Genomic DNA, 12,351 nt, shown 5'->3' on the forward strand with positions numbered 1-12,351 from the left:
AGTTTTCTTTTCTCGATATTCGAGAACCTTTTCAGACTCACGTGGAAGAATAGGTGGTTCTATGAAATCAACTATTGCTTCTTTTCCAATGATGTTGTCGTTGTTTCCCATCTTGTGTTTTAGTCTACTAACATGAAACATATGATGCACTCTGGATCCTTCAGGTAACACTACCTTGTAAGTTACACTTCCAATCTTTTTAATTATTGTATAAGGACCACAATACCTTGGACTTAGCTTTGTAACTTTTTCACTTTTTAAAGTTTCTGACTTTTCACCTTTCTCAAAATTAATTGGTCTTCTTTTACCTTTCTCATAACTAATAGAACGATCCTGCACTCTTTTAACATTTCTTCTTGCAATGTTTAACATGTCTTGCATGTCTTTGAGAAAGTCTTTTACACTCTGTAATTTTTCTTTTTGTAACACCCAACAGCTATGTGTGCTCTAGGTTGAAATCCATACATTAGCATGAATGGACTAAAACCGGTAGTAGCAGAATGTTTAGCACTATTCTAAGAAAATTCTATTAATGGAAGATACTCATCCCAATTATTTTTCTTATGATTAACATATGCTTGAAGCGTATCTTATAGGAATTGATTAACCCTTTCTATCTGTCCATCACTTTTGTGGATGTTCAGATGTACTCGTACTAAGTTTGGTGTCTAACTTTTTAAACACTTTTATCCAAAAATTGCTTGTAAACTTTGTATCTTGGTCACTTACTATATATGCTGGCAATACATATAATCTATATAGATGGATAAACATTCTAGCCAATTTTGGTGTTTTTACTTCTTTTCTAGTTGGTTTAAATTGTACCAACTTGGTTAACCTATCCACTACTATCCACACTGAATCATGCCCTCTACTTGTTTGGGGTAGTCCTACTATGAAATCCATAGAAATAATTTCCCACTTACCCTCAGGTATTTGTAGTGGTTGTAATAATCCACCTACTTTTAGGCACTGAGCTTTATTGACTTGGCACTTAGGGCATTTTATAACATAATTCTGGACATCCTTCTTTAAACATGTACTTGGATTGTCATGACATTCTACTAAAATATTCTCGAGAATATTTTCTTCTTTGGGTACACAAATGCGACCTTTATATAACAAGTACCCATTATCAATGGAAAATTTTCTTCTTTGGGTACACAAATGCGACCTTTATATAACAAGTACCCATTATCAATGGAAAATTTTTCCAATGATATTTTTCACTTATTAACCCTTCTTTAAGTGATTCCTTTGAACCACTATCTTTTTTATGTGACACTCTTTTATCACTAGCAGCTATATTTTCTTTACTCTCTATTTGAGATAAAATTTTTAATTAAGTAATTCTAAATGACTTGACAGCTAGGGTCATTAGCACATTTTCCTTTTAAGTGAGCTAGCAACTCACTTTCTAGTTGAATAAAACTCAACTCATTTATCATGGGTGCTCAACTTAGAGCATCTGCCACCACACGACATTAAATTTTCCTTTTCTATATACATCAAAAGGGGGTTGGGGGAGGAACCTTACAATCGAGTTGGGGGTTATCATTCCTACCACAACAACCTCGATCCATGATCCTATCAATACGAAAATTCTTGTTAAGTCCTTTTATTTACAATTCAAATTCAACTTTAGATCCAGCTAATTCTGGGGTTCTTTAGATTGGTCAGCTCTCCACAAAATCATGGGATAAAGATCCCTTATATAGAATTCATTATCAGATAACAATTCATTCAGAACATATCATTCATATTCTTAACATAATAATGGTCCATCAGACCAAAAATTCCATCTGAGCATTCCTCCATGGAAGTTTCAGTCAAGCAAGTTCTCAATTTGTCATCCATTAACTTGATCCACCGGGTCAAGTGTTAACCGTAGCAATCTGATAGCACAATCCACTAATCTCATAGTGATTTGCTGAACTCATTATCATCATTCCAGTTACGAACATCATCATAGGGACTCGTCCCATTCATCCTCATTGTGGCTTTGCTCAACTTATCGCTTTTCAATCAAAATTCAAGAATAATCATTTTTCAATTAGAATCCAAATCAACTCAGAATAATTATTTTTCAATCAGAATCCAAATCAACTCATCAGTTCTCAACCAGAGTTTTAAAATCATATGATCAGATAATACTTCAAAATTGGCACCATACAAATAATGACGCCACTTTTAAGAGCATGCACAATTGCAAACAGTTCTCTCTCATAAGTTGAATAGTTACTTTGAGCTTTGTCCAAATTTTTACTTTCAAATGCAACTGGCCTTCCCTTCTGCAATAATGCTGCTCCTATAGCAAAATTACTTGTATCTGTTTCCAATATAAATGGTTCATTTGGATCCACTACTTTGCAAAATATGAGCAGTTGCTACTTTTAATTTTTTAAAACTAGTTTGTTGATCATGAGTCCAACTAAATTGTTTTCCTTTTCCTTTAAAGCTGATTCGTCATTGGAACAGCTATCTTAGCATAATTCCTTATAAACTTTTGATAAAACCCAAAAAATCCTAAAAATGTTTATAACTCATCTATATTAGATGGGACCTTCCTTCTCAATATAGCTTCAACTTTATCAGGATCCATACAAATCCCTTCCTCAGACATTATGTGTCCAAGAGATTGCACTTCTTTTTTGAAGAAATCACATTTAGATATTTTAGCAAATGATTTGTTTTTTCTCAATAATTGAAATACTTTTGTAAGGTGCTCAATATGTTCTTATTGATTTTCACTAAAGACTAATATATCATCAATAAAAACCACCACAAACTTTCCTAAATAAGGATGAAGTATAGTGTTCATCATGGTCATAAAAGTAGCAAGAGAATTAGTTAGACCAAAAGGCATAACTAAAAACTCATAGTGCCCAAAAGATGTCCTAAATGCTATTTTTGGCACATTTTCAATTATAATTATTACTTGATGATATCTAGATCTTAAATCTATCTTACTAAAATATTTAGCATCTTTGAGTTGATCAAACAACTCATCTGTCCTGGGAATAAGAAATTTATTTTTTATTGTGATTGCATTCAATCCACGATAATCTAGATCCATCTTTTTTCTTTGGTGAAGCCCAGGGAGACTTACTTGGCCTAATAAAGCCTTATTTTAAATATTCAACCAACTACTTTTCAACCTCTTTTCTTTCAGTTAAACTTACTCTATACTAATTGGCTTTGAATCCTTTAAAACTTCTATGGGATGATCTATCCCTCTGTCCCCCGGAGGTAAACCTTTTGGCAATGTTTCTAGAAAAAAATCTTTAAATTCTTATAATAATTTGTTGAAAGAATAATTAACTACTTCACAAATACTTGAATCAAACTTTTCATAATGGTTTTTTAAAGTGAGGCATTGCATAACAGAAAAACATTTGTTCTATTCCATTCTCTTAATGAAGCTTTTGGAGCTCAATATTACTTTTCAAAGGAGAATATGGTACATTGTGCTCTCCTTGCAATGTAATAAAATTTCCTTTATGCTTAAATGTTAGTGTATTATCTGCAAATACCTTCTTGAAAGTGCGTTCCCTAATGAAAATAACCACTCTCCTAAGAATTACATCTGCGGTCTACAGATGCATCACTTGAAAATCCAAAAGTGCTTCATACTCTTGAACCTTTATCATAACTTGGTCTACCATAGTATCCCACTCATCTTTATCATAGCCATTGGCTAATGATACTATATACTTATGAGAACTTGGGACTTGAGGCAATTTAAGTTTCTTAACCAAGTTGTAATTTAAAAATTTATGTGCAGCTGTATCATCTAGGAGGATTATAACTTTTTTATCTTTTATATTGCACTCGAACAAATCATGTGGCCAAAATGATGGTTCTCACATAGATTTTGCCATCATACAACACTGCTTTTCATTAGAATGACAAACCTCGATCGATTTATATTTCAAATAATCCTTAAGTGTTAACACTTGAATAGTGTGCAGTGATTTTCCTTTAGGTTTATCATTACCATTCGCATTAAGTTCTTGTCCTTGGGACTTAGGACAATGCTTTTTATCGTGTCCCGACTCAAGACAAGAGAAACAAAGTGTTTCTTTGACCACTCGCTCAAAATCTTGCTTTTTTAGAAACTTACTAGGATTGAATTTTTGCTTTTTTGAAGGTTCATCTTTTTTAAATAAAACACCCTTTCTTTTTTTAGAGCCAAAATTTTCTCCATGAGGCTTACATGAAAAATTATTATCTTGTTCTTTACCATTCCCCATGGGATCATCAAAATTTTTTGTAAATCTTATAGCTTTATCTAAGTTTTTTGGCTCTTTGGAGCAAACTTCCTTCTTGTACTCCCTTTTAAGCCTCTTACTTTTTGAAAATTGTCTATGTCCTTAAGTTTTAAGACAATTTCTCTATAGCAAGCTATATATTGAGTGAGATTTAAATTCTTTTGTTCCATAGAACAATTATCCCACTCCTCCCAATTCCGATCTTCTTCATTTTCAGGAAGATATTCATTTAACAACAATTCCTTGAATGAGTCCCAAGAATCAGGTACTTGCCTAGCTTCCGGTATACTCATCCACCATTTATAAGATTTGCCTTCTTGTATAAGGATAGGCTAGCATCAGTGAGGTGGTTATGATCAGGCACATTTCTTAAAAGATACAAATCTTGCCACTTTTATAGAAAAATATAGACCGCATCTTGCCTTTAAATCTTTGAATACCATACCCTGGTCTCTAGTTTTGGAACCCTCAACTATGGTTTCATTCAATCCTTTTTCTAGAGTTTTTTTCCTTCCCTCATCAATGTTATTTTTAGATATTTCTTTTACTCCCAATCCTTCTCCTCCCATCAAGGAGCTAAGAAGACCCATCATTTTATCAATTTTATTCTCTATATTAGAGATTTTTTCTCTCATTTCCTTCATTTCTATATCCTCATACTCATTAAGATCTAAATCTTGCATATCTATTTCATTTGTTTTTGTAATATCCTCTTCCATATGGAAAGAGGACATTGGGTTTTCTCCCTTCTCCCCATTTTCATCCTTCCCACCTTGAGAAGCCATTTACTCTAACAATAAGCAAAATGGAAAGTTTCTTACAATTCAAAAAATATGCAACACAACGACCTTACTTGGTTGGGTAATTATTATGAATTATCTCAAATGATGTGAAGAACAATTCCATTAATTCATCCTTGTTGATATTTGCTTCAATGATTCTTCAAGGTTGTCATGTACTCCACTTACTTCATGTATAATCTCCAAAGTATGCCCAATTTATTAGGCAAGAGGTATGCCCAAACTATTAAGCAATAAGTATTTGTATGGAGAAGATTTAAGAAATATGAGGATTATGAAAATCAATAGAGAAGAGATTAAGGATTAGCTTATGGAAACGAATAGAGAAGAGATTAAGGAGTAGAGATTAGAGTTAGCAATGATGAGTAGCTCAATGGAAACATAAAAGAGATAGAACTTAGCTCTAATACCAATGTAATGCTCCTTGCATCAATGGCTTGATAACTTGTAAGACTATAACTTTGATTCTCCACCCAACCATATCCCAAATGGACCCTAACACATGGTTTTATAGGCCTAGGTGATGCATGACCTTCCAACTTCATGCCCTTGACCTTTCAATGGCTAGGCATGGCCCTTGACCTTTCAATGGCTAGGCATGGCCCTTTCACTATGCAATGCCTCCTTAACTCCCCCTAGAAGGGGGCACCTACTTCTTTGACCTTTGGGCTTCACTTATGCACCATTTACATCCTTTTTACACTGACCTTAATGCATATTAACCATTGCTTTAGGTATTTCCAATTTGAAATCTCCTCAACCTTATTTATATATGCAAACCTTTTACATATAAATAATCTTTTCTAGTCTTACCTTATAATGTTTCTTGTCAATCCATAACAGATGGCGGGCATGACAGATGTAGGGGGAAAGAGAGCTTGAGCTCTTGCAAGCACACACACACTCACACAAACCCTAGAAGAGAACACACAAGGTGAGAGGCTGAAAAGATTCTTCTTCTTCTTCTTCTTCACACAACAAAAGAGGTCTACAAAATGGATAAATTGACTAACACACATGATAGAGTATATACAAGCGGTCCATAATGTGAACACACTAAGAGGAGTGGGTAGATGTGGACTAGTCGGTGTAGTCCAGCTATAGAATATCTGGCAAAGATATATCGGTGCCATCCAAACCTGCCAGTGATGTAAATGTCAAACGGTCATGTAGGCACCACGTGAGTGTCAACTCATGTTAAGCTTGACATCTCAACAGTTGTGGGAAAATGCCTATTATTGAGAGAGAAATATGGGGACACTCAGAGCAGTAGACATAGGAGGCATCAAGGCACAGAGTTGGGCTTGTGCGAGGGAGATGAAGACATCATTAATCCTACATGCACGCACTTTTGTTAGGTACAAGACATGCACTACCCTTTAAGCATTATAAGCCTAAATTTTAAACATTATAAATTCCATTTCCCTCCTCCCTCTAAATGATAAAAACCTCCCTTCAAAAAGGATAAAAATTATACCACATAATGTGCTTTCACCCAAAAAAAATAGATGACAGTATAAAATTCAAAAGGAATGAATAGAAAGTGACAAGAGATAATTAAAGAATTTTGGACTATAGTAACAAAAATTTTGGAGTATAAAAAAAGATATAAAAGTATAAAGTTTAAAATGAAGAAGGAATAGAAAATGATAAGAGATATTAAATAATTTTGAACTATAGTAATCAAAATTTAAGTTTGAAAATTAAAGTACATGTTATCTTTCATTGATGAGTGCATTGTAAAGAAAATGCTATGATTTGAGGAATGGCATCCTCAAATGTTGAGTGCTTTGAGGAGTGACATCCTAAACTCTAGAGTGATTTGAGGAATGACATCCTCAAATTAAAGTACCTAATACCTTTCGTTAAGTGCTTTGAGGGCTGACATCCTTAATGCTAAAATCACTTCCATTGACAAAAACCATAAGGTTGTTCCCTTCATTTGTCTCACAAAGAATGTACAAGAGTCTAATCCATTTTGACTCTTTAATCTCTTTCATTCTTCCAACAAGAGAGGTTAATGTGCTTCTTGGTATTTTTGGGCGTCCAACATTCAGCGCAAGTATCAAATAAGGAGTAGTTAGGTTACTCCTTTTTTTTAAAGTAAGCCCAATCACATGGACCAAACATGCCCTACCCTTTTCTTTTACTTGGCATCATTGCACTAAGGATAACTGGAATTTATTTTCTTTTTTTTCATAGTTTGATATACCCTGAGGAGTTCTTTTCTAATAGAGTGTTAAGAAGAAGAAACTTTCCTAGCTTGAAACCTATGACTTCTTGGTGGTGGAAATCTTCTACCTAGAGTAAGTTTGCCTCCACTAAGACTTTGTTCATGACTAGGCTCACATTCTTCCACTTGAGGGATATTCTTTTCTTTTACTGACCAACAAGCATTTGCTATCATAACGTGTAATTTATCCACATTCCGTTAGTCGTTTACCCTTAACTATGGTCCTAAGAACGATACTCATTACATCAGTGCCGCCGTCAGCGGACAAACCAAAGTGTCAAATATAGCTTTTATGATTGGTACTAGGTTTTTGGAAGTGAGCTTAAAAACATTCTCTCTCCATGTTTCAATGGCATATCCATGTTCGAGTCATGTGGGAGAAGCCAAGCATGTAGTAAAGAGCATGCTGGTAGAAGTGATCCTTGAATGTATATAATTTGAGCAACTCAACCTCATCTCCTTTATATGTGAAGGAATGTCCAGGTAGGAGGTGCTAAAAATGTAATCTTGGTCTTGTTAAGATTTATATGAGGTCCTTCTCATCAAAAAGGCTTGCAATGCATTCAAGTGGGTTGCAACCCCTTGTTGGTAGGCCGATATTGATTGCTACCTGATAATGAAGATTGTTAACAAAACAAAGGAAAAAAACATGTCACTCTTTCATCCGAGGATTTTAAAAAATGTAATAAGATTTTTTCTTATATTAATGCAAAAAGGGTTATGCCAACACAAATACAAATTTAAAACAAGTTTTGTTTGAACCACACCATTCAATTAAGGGAAGTAGCTCTTCCATCTCTAAACTTAAATTAATGGTGTGATCCACAGTGGGATTTTGGAAAAACTTTGTATGAAAGAGTTGTAAAGTTTTCATAGGTCTAAATCTTTGTCGAAGTGATCCTAATAAGAGTTTTTAATTAAGGGGAGTAGCTCCTTCCATCTCTAAACTTAATTGAATGGTGTGATCCACAGTGGGGTTTTGGAAAAACTTTGTATGAGAGAGTTGTAGAAAGTTCATAAATCTAAAGTTTTATCAAAGTAATCTCATTAAGATTCCTTCTCCCTTGATGCATGAATCAGCCTTTGTATTTTGTATACTAGTCCAACTGAGCTTATTTTTATGAAATTGCATGTCAAGTCAAATTTTATAGGGCCAAATGATGGATTTTACATCATGGGCCTAAAGAATAGACTTATTGAGATTTCAAAGAGCTTGAGCTAAAGAAAAAGGGTGGTAACGAAGAGACGGACTTCTGAACTGGACCATTTTTTCTAGTATAATTCAAGAATTTTATGATTTTTTACAATTTTTATAGTTATAGAGAGATGATGTTAATTGAAGCCTCTTCATTTTAAATTCTATTATTTCAAGTTATTTTACATGTATTTGTTCTTATTAATGGGGGATAAACATCACTCTCACAAGTACACATGATTAAGATGCAAACATCTTCACCAAGCCATTAAGCCAAGATAAGTTCACAATGTTCAAGAAACACCCATGCTCGGGAGGTTCACCTAAAAATATGTAAGTATACTACGTGAGTTAAAATGAAGGGGTTTTTTAATTCAAAAATTTAAGGTAAATTTATACAAATACATTTACAAAAGGTATTTTTTAATCGATTTTTAAAAAAATCGTAAGTTCATAAAGAAAAAGGGATCATTTTATTCATAAAAAGTTCACATGTAAGGGGTTTTTTTAATACCCCTTAAATGCACGTGATACATAGGTTTTCTTAGTAGTGCATCCTTGGAGCACCCATGAGTTAGTCAAAACCTTAGACATACCAAAAAACTTAAATAACTTAAAATATGTAAGAAATTTGGCAAACTTTCTTAAGAGAATTGTGATTTGGGGGATCAAAAGGTGTTTGATGGACCAAAAACTCGTAATTGTATGCGTGGCTATCCGTGTGCCATGCCCCTTGACAAGATTTTAATCCTAGGATCAAAATGGGTAATAGAGTAAAAATCCACCATAATGCATGGATGGCCCATGTTAACCAATACGTTGGTTTTAACATGGTTTCGCTCGCTTGTCTTACTGTAAGGTGTTTTGCCATCTTACCCACACAAAAGAGAACTTAACTTTTGTAAGACTCCATTTTAATCCTAGGATCAAAATGGGTAATAGAGTAAAAATCCACCATAATGCATGGATGGCCCGTGTTAACCAATATGTTGGTTTTAACATGGTTTCGCTCGCTTGTCTTACTGTAAGGTGTTTTGCCATCTTACCCACACAAAAGAGAACTTAACTTTTGTAAGACTCCACTAGAACATATAAAATAGCCTTACCAAGGGCTTGATGTCAAATAGGGAAAGTCTACAAACTTAGTGTACATAGTTTCTTAAGACTAGTAATAGAGGTTAGGACCATGAGCTTAATGTCAAATGATAGGGAAAGTCTACAGACTTAGTGTACATATTTTCTTGACTTAGTGTACATAGAGGCTCGACCATTTTTAAGTTTAGCCGACCTAGTGTAAAAACTAGAGTCACTTGCATATAAGTCATTTTTTATAATAAGCAAAACACAATCATTCCCTTACAATACTTTACTTGTGAACCATTGCGAAGGATATTCTCTTCTTGCCTCCATCTAGGCATTGAGAGCTCTCTCTTTACCCCTTTGGCAAAGGAGCATTCTGATGTGACAATGGGAAGTGAGAATGCGATGGATGATGAGCTAGCACACCCAACAATTGCAATTCAATGATGTCTCACTTCTCTAAAACACTCATAACATTGAAGGTTTTTTTTAACAAGTATTTTTTGTAGTATATATTAAATGGTCAAGTCCCTAGAGAGCCTATGATATCATGACCAACAACCATTGAAACCTAAGGACTAGTAGCATCATTCCTTAGAGCACCAGGTCACCCAGCACAACCCAACATCACAATAGTGCCACCATCTAACACTACTTGAATATTATAGCATAACCTCTGAGCCAAGGTAGAAAAGGTAATAGAAGACTAGCCATTCATCCGTGACCATCATTAGTTTCACCTGACTAGTAAGGTTTTCCACCATTATCTTTTTCAAAAGCCAATTAAAGTAAGAGCTATAGCTCCGAAATATATCCCTACACCACCAAAGTTTCCATCTTTAACTCTCAAGGAACATTTTAAATACTAGTAAGATCATTATCAACAAACAAATCTTAAATTTATTTTGAAGCTTGCTTCCATGATGGGTAAGCACTATTGAACATCCTTTACACTATAACCCTTGTTTGCATTTATGACCTCCATAAAAGGATAAAGTAAGGAGCACTTTGTCAACTAGGATCTATAAAACTTAGGAGATCGAAGCAAGAATGAAAAAAGGTAGAGGGAGTGAAAAAGAAAAATTGGAGGTAGGGAGTGGAGGAGAGGGAAGGGGGGTGAGGGGGTGGTATTTAGGGAAATAAACTCTCTAAGAGACATGCCAAAAATTTGAAGTAATGAGCTTTGTGGACTTTGTAGTACTAGTGTATAAAATGTGCACTCTACCTCTCCTCCCATTGGTCCACCTGGGAAAGGTATTAAGAACTAAGCAAGCCTTTTCTTAGTTTGTTTCTTCCTTAATGTCATCCAACAAACATTCAAAATTAGTATTTCATGTTGTTTGATTAGAAGGCAAGCATCAACACACTACCCCCCTTGCCATCAATGTCACATCTTTAAAGCTTAAAATGACAATTTTTATAACAATATATTGAAGGAAAAAAACATTGTACAAACCATGAATCCACTTTTTGATGGGCATAAATCATGGAAACCATAATGTGTGACTAGCCCTGCTTAGTCACATATTGGCATGGTGCTAACTTTCCAATAAAGATAACCATGTTATAAATTAAACAATTGAATTACACCATATTTCATGTAGAATGATGGCATAGGAGCCATCACCAAAATGCTAAAATCGTCACCAGATCCTACATAACATAATCATTAATCCATGTAACCATCCCACTAGAAAAATACATGTAATTATCCCAAGGCGTGGTTAAAGACAACCAACTATAGCCATGATATTTAGGCATCTTAGTAATCATTTGAGCAAGATTTCCTTACATTAGAGCATTAGTGTGAGAAATCAAAATACAGAGAGGAAATGTCTACAACCACACCTAGGCATGAAGTATGAGTTACATACAAAGAAAACCAAAACAATAAGGCGGCCCACAAGACCACATGTTTAGTAAAAAGCTCACATCAATAATGAAAAAGAGATTCATGTACACATCGATCAAGGTAGCAAAAGATAAGTAATTACACTTACCATTACTATAAGCCAAAGTAAGGCTTTACATCTTCATCGCAGGAATGCTACTAAGACTAAGAGGGGATTTCTCTATACTAGAGAGCTAGGAGATGAAGTTGGTCATAGAATTAGTTTGTTTACAGCACCATGAGTATGAGGTTAGCTATGATGTTGCAACATTATGGCCCACCCTCTTTGTAATGATAACCAATGCTAACATAAAATAACGTATAAATAGGCCACACAAATCTATGGTCCAATAAGTTCACAAGCTACCTAGCTAGCTTTCCATCCAAATAATTATGATACCATACTATAAAACAAAAGGAAATATCAATAGTCTTCAGCTTCAAATATTATTGAAATTTAATAAAGTAATTGTCATATGTCAGCCTCGTAATTCCATAGAAGATAATAATAAACATTAACAAGTTCACCACTTGAGCAAATACCATGGCATGAACTAGAATCAAGAGGTTATAGAATTGAGATGTTAATGAAGAGAAATAATGTCCAAGCCATGCATTGTTACAACACTTGTAACATGTTACTCGTCGTGATTTGAATATACTTTAGGAAATTAATAATGGATGTGGACATAGGACTAAGGGACAAGGTCACAAGGGTGGATAACAATAATCTAGTGTGTAAGAAGCACTCAAGTAAAAAAGATAACTATCAGCCTAATGTGGTATCAATCATTTTACTAATCAAGATTGCATATCTTCTTACTTTATGCAAGCATCAATGGTATCCTTCTCTCATATGAGATAGCACATGTTAATGAATG

This window comes from Cibotium barometz, chromosome 50 (assembly GCF_041138505.1).
Source record: "Cibotium barometz isolate CiBa-2024 chromosome 50, ASM4113850v1, whole genome shotgun sequence".
NCBI classification, from domain to species: domain Eukaryota; kingdom Viridiplantae; phylum Streptophyta; class Polypodiopsida; order Cyatheales; family Cibotiaceae; genus Cibotium; species Cibotium barometz.